Source organism: Bos indicus, chromosome 8, assembly GCF_029378745.1.
Source record: "Bos indicus isolate NIAB-ARS_2022 breed Sahiwal x Tharparkar chromosome 8, NIAB-ARS_B.indTharparkar_mat_pri_1.0, whole genome shotgun sequence".
Lineage (NCBI taxonomy): Eukaryota > Metazoa > Chordata > Mammalia > Artiodactyla > Bovidae > Bos > Bos indicus.
Genome location: NC_091767.1, coordinates 5,411,828 through 5,427,927, shown reverse-complemented (window position 1 = coordinate 5,427,927; position 16,100 = coordinate 5,411,828). Strand labels below are relative to the sequence as shown.

General features: G+C 42.4%; 1 long non-coding RNA gene across 1 annotated transcript; it reads left to right on the top strand.

Annotated features, from left to right (window-relative positions):
• The first annotated feature begins 779 nt into the window (after nucleotides 1-779).
• On the top strand, nucleotides 780-15,197 carry LOC139184492 (uncharacterized). Its single transcript, XR_011567982.1, has 3 exons — nucleotides 780-978; nucleotides 13,808-13,951; nucleotides 14,303-15,197. It is a non-coding gene; the product is annotated as an uncharacterized lncRNA (long non-coding RNA).
• The last annotated feature ends 903 nt before the right edge of the window (nucleotides 15,198-16,100 follow it).

The window sequence follows — 16,100 nt, the reverse complement described above, 5'->3', positions numbered from 1 at the left end:
ACTCTGTTCTTCGCATCAGGTGGCTAAAGTATTGGAGTTTCAGCTTCAGCATCAGTCTTTCCAATGAATATTCAGGACTGATTTCCCTTAGGATTGACTGGTTGGATCTCCTTGCAGTCCAAGGGACTCTCAAGAGTCTTCTCCAACACCACAGTTCAAAAGCATCAATTCTTTATAAAGAAAGCACTCAGCTTTCTTTATAGTCCAGCTCTCACATCCATACATAACTGCTGGAAAAACCATAGCTTTGACTAGACAGACCTTTGTTGGCAAAGTAATGTCTCTGATTTTTAATATGCTGTCTAGATTACTCAAAGCTTTTCTTCCAAGGAACAAGTGTCTTTTAATTTCATGGTTGCAGTCACCATCTGCAGTATTCTGGAGCGCCCCAAAATAAATTCTGTCTCTGTTGCCATTGTTTTCCCATCTATTTGCCATGAAGTGATGGGACTGGATGCCATGATCTTAGTTTTCTGAATGTTGAGATTTAAGCCAACTTTTTCACTCTCCTCTTTCACTTTTATCAAGAGGCTCTTTAGTTTTTCTTTGCTTTCTGCCATAAGGGTGGTGTCATCTGTATATCTGAGGTTATTGATATTTCTTCTAGCAATCTTGATTCCAGCTTGTGCTTCATCCAGCCCAGCATTTCACATGACGTCTTTTAGATAATTGTATCTTTTGGCATATTGCAAGGAGTTTTGAAATTTGAATTTGAATTCCATTTTTTGGGGGTGGGGGGAATGGTCTTTGAGAACTTCATCTTAGGGATGGCTTCTATTTCTGAAACTATGTAAAAAAGATTTTTAACAAACTAAATCACTTTTTATGGTCTTTTATTGTATATTTATAGCTATTTCTATTCATTCAATAGTTTCTGGAGCCTGTATCATGTGCTTGGCGTTTTTCTAGACTATGGGATACAGCAATAAACTAGAGGAGCAGACATCCTAGTCGTCATGGTGTCTGACAATAAACAAGGTATATAAATGGTTATATATTGCTATCAAATGCTGGTATTTCACTTAGGTGCCAAGTATTATCTTAAGAGCGTATAAGAATAACTCATTTGGTTAAGTGGTGTGTGCGTGTATGTGTGCTCAGTCATGTCTGACTCTTTTTGACTTCATGGACTATAGCCCACCAGGCTCTTCTGTCCGTGGGATTCTCCAGGCAAGACTACTGGAGTGGGTTGCCATTCCATTTTCCAGGGGATCTTCCTGCGCCAGGAATTGAACCTGCATCTCTTGTGTCTCCTGCATTGGCAGGCACAACCAATGAATGCACCTTTCCACTGTGCCATCAGGGTAACCCGTTAAGTGGGACAGTAGAAGAGAAAATGCTATGGAAAGAAATGAAGGGAAATGGAATTTGAAATGTGGACAGGAGTGAGGGAAGTCTGCAGTTTTAAAGAGTCTGAGACAGTCTCACTGAGGAGATAATATCTGGACAAGACCTGAAGGGCTGAGGGAAAAAGATAGTGGATGCCTGAGTGGAGGTGGCTTCAGGCTGAAAGGGAAATAGGTTACAGAGACCCTGAGGCAAGAACATTCCTGCTTGTTTTGGAAAAAGCAAGGAAGGAAGGAGAGCTTTGGCTGAGAAAGTGAGGGAGAGCATTAGGATCTAAGTGACGACAGTGGCTTTAGAATGAGATGAGGGGCCCTCAACAGTGCCAAGGGGTGGCCTGTTCCAACCCATATCCATACGGAATCACAGTTTCTGCTTCTGGGATTGGTAAGGAAAGGAATTGAAACTCAACATTCAAAAAACTAAGATCACGGCATCTGGTCCCATCACTTCATGGCAAATAGAAGGGGAAAAAATGGAAACAGTGGCAGATTTTCTTTTCTTGGGTTCCAAAATCACTTCGGATGGTGACTGCTATGAAATTAAAAGATGCTTGCTCCTGGGAAAAAAAGCTATGACAAACTTAGCATATTAAAAAGCAGAACCATCACTTTTCCAACAAAGGTCTGTATCGTCTAAGCTATTGTTTTTCCAGCAGTCACGTATGGATGTGAGAATTGGACCATAAAGAAGGCTGAGCACCGAAAGATTGATGCTTTCGAACTGTGGTGTTAGAGAAAACTCTCGGAGAAGGCGATGGCACCCCACTCCAGTACTCTTGCCTGGAAAATCCCATGGATGGAGGAGCCTGGTAGGCTGCAGTCCAAGGGGTTGCTAAGAGTCGGACACGACTGAGCGACTTCACTTTCACTTTTCACTTTCATGCATTGCAGAAGGAAATGGCAACCCACTCCAGTGTTGTTGCCTGGAGAATCCCAGGGACAGAGGAGCCTGGTGGGCTTCCGTCTATGGGGTCGCACAGAGTCAGACACGACTGACGTGATGTAGCAGCAGCAGCAGTAGCAGCAGCAGAGAAAACTCTTCAGAGTCCCATGGACAGCAGGGAGATCAAACCAGTCAATCCTAAAGGAAATCAGTCCTGAATATTCATTGGAAGGACTTATGCTGAAGCTGAAGCTCCTACATTTTGGCTACCTGATGTGAAGAGCTGACTCACTGAAAAAGACCCTGATGCTGGGAAAGATTGAGGGCAGCAGGAGAAGAGGGTGGCAGAGGATGAGATAGTTGGATGGCATGACTGACTCAATGGACGTGAGTTGGAGCAAACTCCGGGAGATAGTGAAGGACAGGGAAGCCTGGCATGTTGCACTTCATGGAGTCACAAAGAATTGGACATGACTTAGCAGGGACAAATATCAATAACCTCAGATATGCAGATGACACCACCCTTATGGCAGAAAGCAAAGAAGAACTAAAGAGCCTCTTGATGAAAGTGAAAGAGGAGAGTGAAAAAGTTGGCTTAAAGCTCAACATTCAGAAAACTAACATCATGGCATCTAGTCCTATCACTTCATGGCAAATAGATGGGGAAACAGTGGAAACAGTGTCAGACTTTATTTTTGGGGGCTCCAAAATCACTGCGGATGGTGACTGCAACCATGAAATTAAAAGACGCTTGCTCCTTGGAAGGAAAGTTATGACCAACCTAGATAGCATATTCAAAAGCAGAGACATTACTTTGCCATCAAAGGTCCATCTAGTCAAGACTATGGTTTTTCCAGTAGTCATGTATGGATGTGAGAGTTGGACTGTGAAGAAAGCTGAGTGCCAAAGAATTGATGCTTTTGAACTGTGGTGTTGGAGAAGACTCTTGAGAGTCCCTTGGACTGCAAGGAGATCCAACCAGCCCATTCTAAAGGAGATCAGCCCTGGGTGTTCTTTGGAAGGAATGATGCTGAAGCTGAAACTCCAGTACTTTGGCCACCTCATGCGAAGAGTTGACTCATTTGAAAAGACCCTGATGCTGGGAGGGATTGAGGGCAGGAGGAGAAGGGGTCAACAGAGGATGAGATGGCTGGATGGTATCACCGACTCGATAGACATGAGTTTGGGTGAATTCCGGGAGTTGGTGATGGACCTGGAGGCCTGGTGTGTTGCAGTTCATGGGGTCACAAAGAGTCGGACAGGACTGAGCGACTGAACTGAACTGAACTAGCAGCTGAACAACAACAACAACAAGGAAAGGAACAAAGATAAAAGCAAGGACCAGTTAGATAAGGCTAATTTAAAAATCCAGACAGGGGCTTGTGGTAGCCTCATGGACGAGAATTCCAGTTGTGGAGGTGGTTACAATAGGTCAGATTATGGATGTATTTTGATTATTCTTCAACTATTATGGTTCCAAATCATTGAAGTCTTGCTGCTTCCAGGCTCTCTGTAAGTAGTTAAATTAATAACCTGTAAAACAAACTCTTTAAAGGCTCTGGCAGCACCCATTATTTAAAGAAACTCTGTAAGCCATTACTTGGCAGTCTGGTTTAGATTTTCGTGTGTACAGTATATCTTCAAGCAGGACTACCTGTGCTTGGAGATAGAATCTCCCACATAACAATGGCAATTTAGGTGCAGGGCCAACTGAGCTGATGAAAGCAACTGAAAATACCATGTAGAATACCTTTATGATCTTTCTATAAATGTGCCTGTGGGTAACAAGAAAGTCAAGAAGCCTAAGGTCAAAGACTGAGCAGACAAGTTAAGCTCAGAGGAGAAACCAGCTTTTGCCTTAGGGCTTTGACCAGAACCTGAGGTGCCTGAGTGGGCTTCCCAGGGATTCATTGGTAAAGAATCTGCCCGTAATGCGGGAGATGCAGGAGACACGGGTTAGATTCCTGGGTCAGGAAGATCCCCTGGAAGAGGAAACCCTATCCAGTATCTTTGCCTCGGAAATCCCAAGGAGAGAGGAGTCTGGAGGGCTGCAGTCCATGGGGTTGCAAAAGAGTCGGACATGACTGAGCGACTGAACATAAACACACACATACATATATTATTGCTTTAGTATTTTTCATTAAAATGATATACTTTTATAAAGTTAAGCTTAGCTTTGTACAAAACAATGATACCAGTAATATCACAGGACCGTGGTATTACTTTTTCTACACTTATTAAGAGTAATACATAATTATCAGAATTAAAAAATTCATGTTCTACTTAATCATCTCTTTTAGCCCCAACTTTACTACACTTGAGAAATAACTTACTTATTATATGCCATATTTGTCTAGTTAATGTTTTAGGTTCAAGCTTCTGTGAACAATATGGGTTTTGTTCACCTGACAGAGTATCTAGTTTTATGAATTATGATCTAATTTGGGGATTTATGTTCATGAATAGCTGAATATAAAGTGAATGTTTAATAGGTACTATATATAAGTTAATTTGTTTTTATTTTATTTATTGAAAACTTTTATTGGGGTTAACTTATTTTTTTAACGATTTGTTTTAAAACCGAGTGCTCCTTCCTCACATCCATCCCGTAAATGGAATCCCACTGATATGACATAAAATGTTCCTATGACAAAACAGAATAAGTTAGTTAATAAATGGAAAAAAATTTTTTAAGACCGGAATTCTTTGGTTTACAAGTAGCTCACCTGAGTAAAATACAGATAGCTACTGTCTTGAGGTGATATTAATAATTCTGTTGCCAGAGATGATAAGTGACAACAAAAGCCGTTAATTTCACACTTCGGATACAGATTTCTTTTCGAATGATAAAATATACAAACTTTGGGTTTTGTGACTCAAATAAAAATACAGAGGGAATTGTAAAATCTACATCTGGGGAAGTTCTCAGGATAGAGACCTGTTTGGGATGATTTATGTGTTGTCTGAAAGCAAGGGTGTGGTTTCTTGGTTGTTTCTGGCTTTGTGGCTATTATTATTAAGTCTTTTTAAAGAGCCAAATGTTAAGAGGTGGAAACTAGGAAGACAGGGTGAAGTCAGCAAAATAAAACTGAGGAACATAGCCAAGAGGATGATTTAATAGGCTCCATTAGATAGGTTAAGGTAAAAAGCCTACAAGATTTTCTCTTCCTGCATTTTAAAAACAAAGACTTTGGCCACCTGATGTGAAGAACTGACTCCTTGGAAAATACTCTGATGCTGGGAAAGACTGAGGGCAGAAGGAGAAGGAGGCGGCAGAGGATGAGATGGTTTGATGGCATGACTGACTCAATGGACATGAGTTTGAGTAAACTCCAGGAGATAGTGAAGAACAGGGAAGCCTGGCATGCTGCAGTCCCTGGGGTCCCAAAGAGCGACTGAACAACAAACAACAACAAAAAGAAAACAGAAATCTTTAGCACAAATCCTATCTACAGAGACTGGGCAGTTTTGAGGACAGAAGCTGACTGATGAACACTCACACTCGTGGTGGGGCATGGACTCTGGGAATAAGCCCTTTCCTGAGTACCTACAACCACAGACATATTGGCTGAGCTGTCTGTTATTCTTACCAATTAGATATGACTGAGCTTCCATTACCTGTATTGTCCCATCAAGAGATTTAGCCATCAGATAGATTTTAATTATTGAACCAAGATGTGAGTAATTAGAAAGGAGGGAACCTAAGAAGAAACACCAGTTCTTCTGCATTGACCTACAGGTCAGGAACTGGGAGGTACTTTTAATTTTGTTGTTGTTGTTGTTTGACATCGAAAAAGAAATATTCTTGGAACTTCCCTGGTGGTCCAGTGGTTCAGACTCTGAGTTCCCAATGCCTGGGTTCAATCCTTGGTTGGAGAACTAAGGTCCCACATGCCACAAATAAGACCTGGCGCAACCAAGTAAATAAATAAAAAGAAATATTCTTAAATCTATAAGATAAACGCAAGAAAATCGAGGAATGAAATACTTCTGATCAACAGCCTGTAGTCAGTGCCCCTCGTGCTTGAGCCCTAACCCCACCATCGGTGGCTCCAGTGTCCTCCAAGAGCATCTCGTCTTTCCTGTTCTCAGGGTATAATTTAAACAGCCTGTTTCACATGTTACTCTAAATCACCTCGTCTTTTTGGAAATTGGATCCGCATGATAAATAATGAATGGTGACTTTGGCCTCACTTTCGACTCACTTCATTAGGCTTTAGATGGGAATCACAGGGACCCATAAATGTACATTTCAGTTGTCCTGGCGCCGAGCAGTAATGGCTGGAGTTCATAAATAAAATAAGAGCAACGGTTCTGTCTTGTGTGCACTCTGGGAAAACAGCAGATAGATACCTGCTCTGGAGGACTTAGGGCAGGCGGGGCAGCCCTGGAGGCAGAGTTGCTGGACAGTCCTTGTCCTGCCCTGATGGAAAGACTGCTGTTTGGTCTTTGCAACCACGTTGCACGCGTAACAGTCATCTTCAAGGGACCAAAGAATCTCTGCTCTATACGTTATAGTGCGAGAGTCTCTCTGCAAACTGTTAAAATAAGTTATTTTACCTTCTTTCTTAGAAGACCAGGACCAAGTGAAAGTAACTGACCTGAGAACACTGTGCGTGCATGCATGCTCAGTCACTCAGTCGTGTCCAGCTCTTTTGCAACCCGGTGGACTATAGCCTACCAGGGTCCTCTGTCCATGGGATTTCCCAGCCAAGAATACTGGAGTGGGTTGCCATTTCCTCCTCCAGGGCATCTTCCTGATCCAGGGATCAAACCTGAGTCTCTTGCATTGGCAGGCAGATTCTTTACCACTGAGCCACCTGGGAAGCCCAACCTGAGAAAACACCACACTGGAAATAGGATTTGCACCCATTTCTACAAACTCCCAGTCTAGCATTTCATTTACTTTGAGGCAGCTCCTATGTCATGTTGAAGACATGATTCATTTGTTCCATGTAATGAAGTCATTGTAAACTGAGTGCAGGTGCTGGAGACACAGGGCTGGGCAAGATGGGGAAATCCCCAGCTTTCACAAAGCTTAGAGACCCCGAGGGAAGGTGGACAGTAAGTTATATAACGTGTGTTATCATGAGACACAGCTCACATTCGGGACATGATGCAATGGAGGCACCGCACACTGCCTAGTCTAGTGGATAACAGAGGGCCTGCTGGAAGAAGTGGCCTTGAAGAGAAGACTGACACTGACGGGGCAGGAGGGGTTACCCAGGCACAGAGGTGGCTGAGAGGGGGTTAAGCGGACAGATTGGAGTCCCTGCGGCTCGTGTGAGTGGTCCCCATTGGGCAATGGCTAAACTGAGGATTTTAGAAATAATCTTTTTTTTTTTTTTTTTTAATGTGGGACCATTTTCAAAGTCTCTGTTGAGTTTCTTACAACATTGCTTCTATTTTGTTTTGGTTTTTTGGTTGTGTGGCATGGATCTTAGCTCCCCAACCAGGGATCAAACCTGCACGCCCTGCACTGGAAGGCAAAGTTGTAAGTGCTGGAACACCAGGGGAGTCCCTAGAGATAAGCTTACAGGCAGCAGGAGAGGGAGGAAAACAGCCGCGACAGAGCGAGGACCGAGAGCCACAGACAGCCAACGGTCTACAAGCTTTAGCTTAGAGTCTCTCCTTCTATTACTAGATAATGTTGTTGCTGTTGTTGTTTTTCAGTCAATAAGTCATGTCCGACTCTTTGCAACCCCATGGAATGCAGCACGCCAGGCTTCCCTGTCTCTCACCATCTCCTGGAGTTTGCCCAAGTTCATATCCATTGAATTGGTGATGCCATGCAACCGTCTTATCCTCTGTTGCCCTCTTCTCCTTCTGCCTTCAATCGTTCCCAGCATCAGCGTCTTTTCCAGTGAGCTGGCTCTTCACACCAGGTGGCCAAAGTATTGGAACTTCAGCTTCAGCATCAGTTCTTCCAGTGAGTATTCAGGGTTGATTTCCTTTAGGATCGACTGGTTGGATCTCTTTGCAGTCCAAGGGACTCTCAAGAGTCTTCTCCAGCACCACAGTTCAAAAGCATCAATTCTTTGGTGCTCTGCCTTCTTTATGGTCCAACCCTCACATCCGTACATGACTACTGGAAAAACCGTAGCTTTGACTTTACGGACCTTTGTCGGCAAAGTGACGTCTTTGCTTTTTAACACACTGTCTAGGTTTGTCATAGCTTTCCTGCCAAGAAGCAATCGTCTTCTTAGATAACGTTAAGAATGCACATATGTTTATTTTCCTAAAAGTAGACTAAAGGAAGAGAAGCCAACTTTCTCCTTCAGTTTAGTCAATTTATGTCCATCGAATTGCTGCCTCATTCACAGGTGTGTAACACCTGGACTCAGTGCTATTGCAGACTCAGTGGCAAGTAAATATGTCCTGGTGTCTGCTTACCCATGCACTCACTGACAGCAATCGGACGGGAAGACAGGACAAGACACAAGGAAACAGCTGGGCCTGTCTACAAAGAGCTATTAGATGGACTGTTTAAAGTTATGACAAATAACCAAGTTGATCTCAGGATTACCTCTGAGAGTAAGGGGGTCTAGGTTTTTTTTTTTTCTTTAAGATTAAGAGCAAATTTTACTTTTATGCCACCAAGTTACTTTTTGCTTAAAAATTTGGGCGCATACCATATGCCAGCCATGACACTAGCAACTCGAATTAAGGACCTTGCTCCTGGCCTCTGGGGATCTGTAGTCTCGGGCTGGGGCAGGGTGGGGTGTGGAGCTGAAGACATGGGAACAAAGTGTCACCGTGGGCTGTGCTCTAGAAAAGGAGCTACAGTAACCGGTGACTTTGTGAACCTGTGGGGGTGTCCCCTCACAGGGCAAGTGAGACCTCGCCTTTCCTACACTGTTCTTCTGTCAACACAGTTCTAAATAAGATGGAGGAAATCCAACACACTTCTGTTTCCTTTGAAAATTTTCTGCATCAGTCAATGCAAATTGACTTCAGAAATGAAACTGTTTTCATCAGAAGGAGACATTTTCCAAGTGATTAAACACTTTTCCATCAGCACCGATCAGAAGACGTCAACCAGTGGACTGGGCCCTGGAAACCTTGATAAGAATGTCGGGTTTGCTTTCTTTAAAAAAAGAAAAAAAGAAAATCCATTCACAGTATTAAAAGTATTTGTATAATTTTCTTCTTGCACGCTATGTACAGATTTTCATATCTCAACATGGAAAAGATTGTGGTTGTATTTGAAACAAGCAAGGCCATAATAAACCTCACCATTCACATTGATTTCATCAGTTTATTCATGCAACACATGTTGAGTGACTGTGCCAGACTAGAGACACAAAGTCCTACAATTGCAGACTGAAAGCTCTTGCTTTTCCAGGAGCTTACAGCCTGGAAAATCTGAATGGAATGGTTAATTGTTACAGAAAGTGTTTCTTTTCCTTGGCTGTTCTTCTCACTACTACCTTTAATTAAAAATTTAAGATTCTCTAACTATTTTCAAATATTCTTTTTTCCTGTTAGAGTTGTGTGAAAGCACTCTTTTCTGGGATATCTGTCATTTGCTTTATGCCATAACTTCTGATATTATGAACATGTCAACAGATCAAGAGATTCACTGCCTTGATTCACCCTAGTTGATGCCTTCTGTTCAAAAGGAAAGAAAGGAACAGCGGAAGGAAGGAAAGAAGATTCTAATGAGCATAGCTACCCATGAAGCTCCTTACAGATACTATATGATAAATTGAAGCAAAAAATTGAAGGAGCAGCAATTTGGGAGCACAGAAAGGGGGAAAAGTAATAGGTGGAATTATACACCAAATCAGGACTATTTTTAATCAGTTGAGAAAGTAGGAGGTTAATAATCCATCAATTCAATCTAAGGGAAATCCTCAATTACCTAAGCCAAGGATTGAGAAAGTCTTAAATCAGATATGTTAGCAAGAGGAAGTAACTTAGTACAGTTCCTGAATTCAACATTACATAAAATTTCAGCCACCAATTGCTCTTGTGGAATCTACCAAATGACTTGAACTATGTCTCTGGACTAGAAAGGAGCCAATTTAATAAATTATTGCAAAGGAATGATGTTTGATTTCATGAGTCATTGGAAACTTAATAACAAAAGCAAGTCAGTCAAGGGGGAAAATAGTTCAAGTCTGTTGAATCTGAGGTTTTAACTTTTATTTTGCTGCTTTAATTTTGAAATCTCAGCATTAGAAATCAGAGTTTTTCATTTCCTTTCTCTGTTCTTCAGTCTCAAGAGACAGTTTATTGAATTCATTGTATTATATATGAACATTTTAATTTTTTTATTTTTAAAATTTATTTACTTTAGTTGGAGGCTAATTACTTTACAGTATTGTAGTGGTTTTTGCCATATATTGATATGAATCAGCCATGGGTTTACATGTGTTCCAAAAACCTAAGAAGTAAAACAATCTGCACTTTAAAATGTTCATATATAATACATATATGAATACATATATATGCATAATATATATAATACACATATAATATATATAATGCATAATACATATATGAACATTTTAAAGTGCAGGTTGTTTTACTTCATAGGTTTTTAAAAATGTTGATTGCACTGATAAAAAGTGCTGTGGATAAGAATTCGCACCTGCATACAAGCAGGCATTTAAAACAACTTTCCATCATTTTAAATATGTTGGGCTTCCCTGATAGCTCAGTTGGTAATGAATCCGCCTGCAATACGGGAGACTCTGGTTCAATTCCTGGGTCAGGAAGATCCCCTGGAGAAGAGAAAAGCTACACACTCCAGTATTCTGGCCTGGAGAATTTCATGGACTGCATAGTCCATGGAGTCGCAGAGTCAGACACAACTGAGCGACTTTCACTTTCTCATACTTTAGGATCAGCTAGTTAAAACAGGAACTTTACCACTTAAGAGTTTCCTTCAGTGTGCATTTACTGATCTCCAGGAGTGTGAGCGCTGCCATTTAAGAGCAGGACAGCTCTTAAAGCTGCTACTCACAACAGCTCCAGACTAGTCCTCAGTCTGCATTTAGACCTACCATCTGCCATTCAGTTCAGAGCTCATTGGGTAGTAAAGTCCCTTCTCATTTCTGTCAATTCAAAGAATAGCTGTTTCAAAGCATAAAGTACATAAACCACAATTGCACTTATCTCACACGCTAGCAAAGTAATGCTCAAAATTCTCCAAGCCAGATTTCAACAGTACTTGAACCATGAACTTCCAGATGTTCAAGCTGGATTTATAAAAGGCAGAGGAACCAGAGATCAAATTGCCAACATCCAGGGGATCATTGAAAAAGCAAAAGTGTTCCAGGAAAACATCTACTTCTGCTTTACTGACTACTCCAAAGCCTTTGACTGTGTAGATCACAACAAACTGGAAAATTCTTCAAGAGATTGGAATACCAGACCACCTGACCTGCCTCCTGAAAAATCTGTATGCAGGTCAAGAGGCAACAGTTAGAACTGGACATGGAACAACAGACTGGTTCCTCATCCAGAAAGGAGTAAGTCAAGGATGTATACTGTCACCCTACTTATTTAACTTATATGCAGAGTGCATCATGAGAAACGCTGGACTGGATGAAGCACAAGCTGGAACCAAGATTGCCAGGAGAAATATCAATAACCTCAGATATACAGATGACACCACCCTTACGGCAGAAAGTGAAGAAGAACTAAAGAGCCTCTTGATAAAAGTGAAAAGAAGAACGTGAAAAAGTTGGCTTAAAACTCAACATTCAGAAAACTAAGATCATGGCATCTGGTCCCATCACTTCATGGCAAATAGATGGGCAAACAATGAAAACAGTGACAGACTTTATTTTGGGGGGCTCCAAAATCACTGCAGATGGTGATTGCAGCCATTAAATTAAAAGACGCTTGCTCCTTGGAAGAAACGCTATGACCAACCTAGACAGCATATTAAAAATCAGGGACATTACTTTGCCAAGAAAGGTCCGTCTAGTCAAAGCTATGGTTTTTCCAGTAGTCATGTATGGATGTGAGAGTTGGACTATAAAGAAAGCAGAGTGTAGAAGAATTGATGCTGTTGAACTGTGGTGTTAGAGAGAACTCCTGAGAGTCCCTTGGACAGCAAGGAGATCCAACCAGTCCATCCTAAAGGAAATCAGTCCTGAATATACATTGGGAGGACTGATGCTGAAGCTGAAATGCCAATACTTTGGCCACCTGTTGCAAAGAACTGGCTCTTTGGAAAAGACTCTGATGCTGGGAAAGATTGAAGGCAGGAGGAGAAGGGGTCGACAGAAGATGGGATGGATGGATGGCATCACTGATGCCATGGACACGAGTTTGAGTAGGCTCTGGGAGTTGGTGATGGATAGGGAAGCCTGGCGGGCTGCAGTTCATGGGGTTGCAAAGAGTCCGACATGACTGACCAACTGAACTGAAGAATAGCTGTTTCAAAGCATAAAGTACATGAGGACTTCCCTGGTGGTCCAGTGGTTAAGAATTGCAGTTAAGAATCTGTGAATCCACTGCACAGGGCACAAGTTTGATCACTGGCCAGGGACCTAAAATCCTGCATGTCCCTCATGGTGCAGCCAAGAAATAAATCAATAAAAAGCATAAAGTGCAAGGCAATGATAGATTGGAGGACTGAACGCTAGAGTTTTGCGCATGGGGTTTCAACAGAACACACATCCTCATGCCCAAAGAGAGCCTTGGGCTGCTTCGCCAGAACCATAGTGTGTTCACCAAACTCCGCCTGCTTCTTCCCAGAAACATATCATTAGTACATTTTCTAGTTGCACCTCCTGGGGTCATGTGACTGAATTCTGGCCAATGGAAGTTGCAGTACACCACTTAGAGGCATGACTGCTAGTCCTCCTGGTGCCCAGTTCTCCAGATTCTTTGACCCGCAGATGCACAGAATTCAGGGAAGCTGGGGTCCAGGTATGGAAGAGACCCTCTTAGGGCGAGTACGGAAGACCTCCCCACCCCAGCCACCCCCCCTACTTCCTCCTCCTGCACCGTCACCCGAGCAAGAGCTTAGCTTCTATTGCAGTACACCCCTGAGGTTGGGGTCGTCATAGAAGTTAATCCGTGGTGAATAATACAGGTGTAAAGGGAGACGGTGGGCAGGAGAAAGAGAAACCAAATATCATTGCTTTGCAGTTGGCCACCATCGCCACGTTACTCTGTGTGGACAGGAATATAGCAAAAATCAGAACCACACGACATAAAAAAATTTACTAAGCCGTTATATTAAGGTTCAAATATTGTTGAATACCTTGCAACCATCCACTGTTTATTACCAGCAAGTTCTGCATATCTGTGTCACCTTTCCCCAGACGTAGAGCTGCTGCCTTGCCCTTGGGACCCAATTGTTCACCTCTGCCCTCCTCATTTCCCCTATGATTGTATAGCTTCATTAGCCTTCATTCCTTTTCCAAGTTGTTAAAATAATTTTTTATTTTTCATAAATTGTTGATAGCCGCTTCTTTGAAATTAATTTGCATGGGGAGGAAGATAGACTCAATTATTTCAGCATGACTATAAAAGCCAGTTTTGTTTAATTGAATTTTGTTCTTGTTAAAAATTAATATTTTCTATTATGTTTTGTTTTTTTTTTTCCTACCAGATATTGCAGTATGTTATAATGGTCTAGTCAAAACCAGAACAGTGATGATGCCACAACAGAACAATGGCTTGAAATAGAAGACCCCAGAGCATGTCAGAAGCATAACAGAATACCCAACAGTCTATGTAAAAGCCACTCCTCTGTGTACTATTTTTATATATTTGGGGATATTTCTGAAACTTTATTTGAGTGAGCATCTCCTGCTCCCTATATTTGTGTTTTTCTTTCCCCGTCTTTTCTATATTCTTTTAAAAAAATAATATAGTGTGACAGCAGAGCCTCTGGAACGGCTCCCAGTCTTTCCTGCTTCCTAGTTCTCTTCCCGTGCTAACTAGCCCATCCCCCGTCCCCTCCCACCCTGTACCAGGATCAGTTGCTGTGGCCCTAAAACACAGCAGGAGTGATGGCATGTCCTTGAGTTTTAGTCCGAGACATGGTTTCCATCTCAGGGGCTCACACATTTTCTCTCTTGGCTCCCTCCCTCCCGGGAAGCAGGCTGTCACAGTCCCATGAGAGGACACTCAGGAGGGGCCCCTGGGACGAGGAGTGAAGCCCACAGCCAGCAAGAACCACCGCTGCCAACAAACAGGTAAGCAAGCTGGGGAGGGGGTCTTCCCATAGCTGGGACTTAAGTGACGGTTGAGCCAGGACCCAGGGGTGCCACCCAGAGTCCCAAGTCTCAGAAACCGTGTGAGATGACGAACGTTTGTTGTTTCATACTACCCTGGTAAGTTTTGGGGTAATTTGTTCCAGGGGTCCCCAGCCTCCAGGATCTAATGCCTGATGATCCGAGGTAGAGCTGATGTGATAATAATAGAAATAAAGTGCATAATAAATTTAATGCACTTGAATCATTCCAACACTATTCTCCCCACCTGAGTCCGTCAAAAAACTGTCTTTCACAAAACTGACCCCTAGTGCTAAAAAGATTGGGCACTGCTGTTACACAATAGATAAGAAAAAGACATAGCACATAAAATCAATAAAACTAATACGGGTCAATGATGAGTAAAAGACAGGATTTGGCAAGTTTTGACACTTCCGTTTCATCTTAATTGTCTTCCTCAAAATTAATTCCTTGGAGTAAACATGGTTACCAACAGGGCATTAGAAAAATGAACATTTAGCTTTGGGAAGTAAAATGTAACTAAAGGATTATTTTCCATTTTATTAATCTCATTAAACGGTATGGCAGTGCATTTGTTTCTGTTAAAAAACATGATACCACTCTTTGGGAAAAAAGCTACTTCAAATTAGCCTTAAACTATTACTTTTTAGCAACGTGTAGTAACATAATGCAGAGAATTATAATGGCACCCCACTCCAGTACCCTTGCCTGGAGAATCCCATGGACGGAGGAGCCTGGTGGGCTGTATGTAGTCCGAGGCGTCGCTAAGAGTTGGAAACGACTGAGTGACTTCATTTTCACTTTTCACTTTCATGCATTGGAGAAGGAAATGGCACCCCACTCCAGTACTCTTGCCTGTAAAATCCCACGGATGGAGGAGCCTGGTGGGCTGCCGTCCGTGGGGTCGCTAGGAGTCGGACATGACTGAGTGACTTCACTTACACTTTTCACTTTCATGCATTGGAGAAGGAAATGGCAACCCACTCCAGTGTTCTTGCCTGGAGAATGCCAGGGACGGGAAGCCTGGTGGGCTGCCGTCTATGGGGTCACACAGAGTCGGACACGACTGAAGCGACGCAGCAGCAGCAGTAACATAATGATTGCTTAGTAGAAATTCCTAAGAGATGATCTGACTTAAGCATATATTTAAACATAACATTATAAATAAGTTCTTCTGCAGTCCTTGAAGAGAGTATAGTTCCTGCACACATTCTCCTTTATACACCTAAGCTTGTTTGCCGTCTCAGTTTTTATTCCTGGTAAAGTTAAACTTGAACAGAGTAACTGAATGCTAACAATGTCCGAATTAGTGAAGCCCAAATGAGTAAGCTTTATTCTGTGTGATGGCGCTGGAATGGATAAAAGCCCAAGTTCTGAGTCGAGGCAATAGTTATGAGCTACCAAGTCCCCGCCAGGATTCCAGCTCAGCATTCTCCACGCTTCACTGCAGCTGGAATCCAGATTTTGAAACTGAATTGTCTCAGTCTGGCCACAGTGGTCATTTCATATTCCCACTAAATTTTCCCTCAACCAGAATGCATGTGTGCTCAGTCACTCAGTCATGTCCGACTCTGCAACTCCAGGGACCGTAGCTGGCCAGGTTCCTGTGTCCATGGGATTTCCAAGGCAAGAATACTGGAGTGGGAAAATACTGGAGTGGGTTTC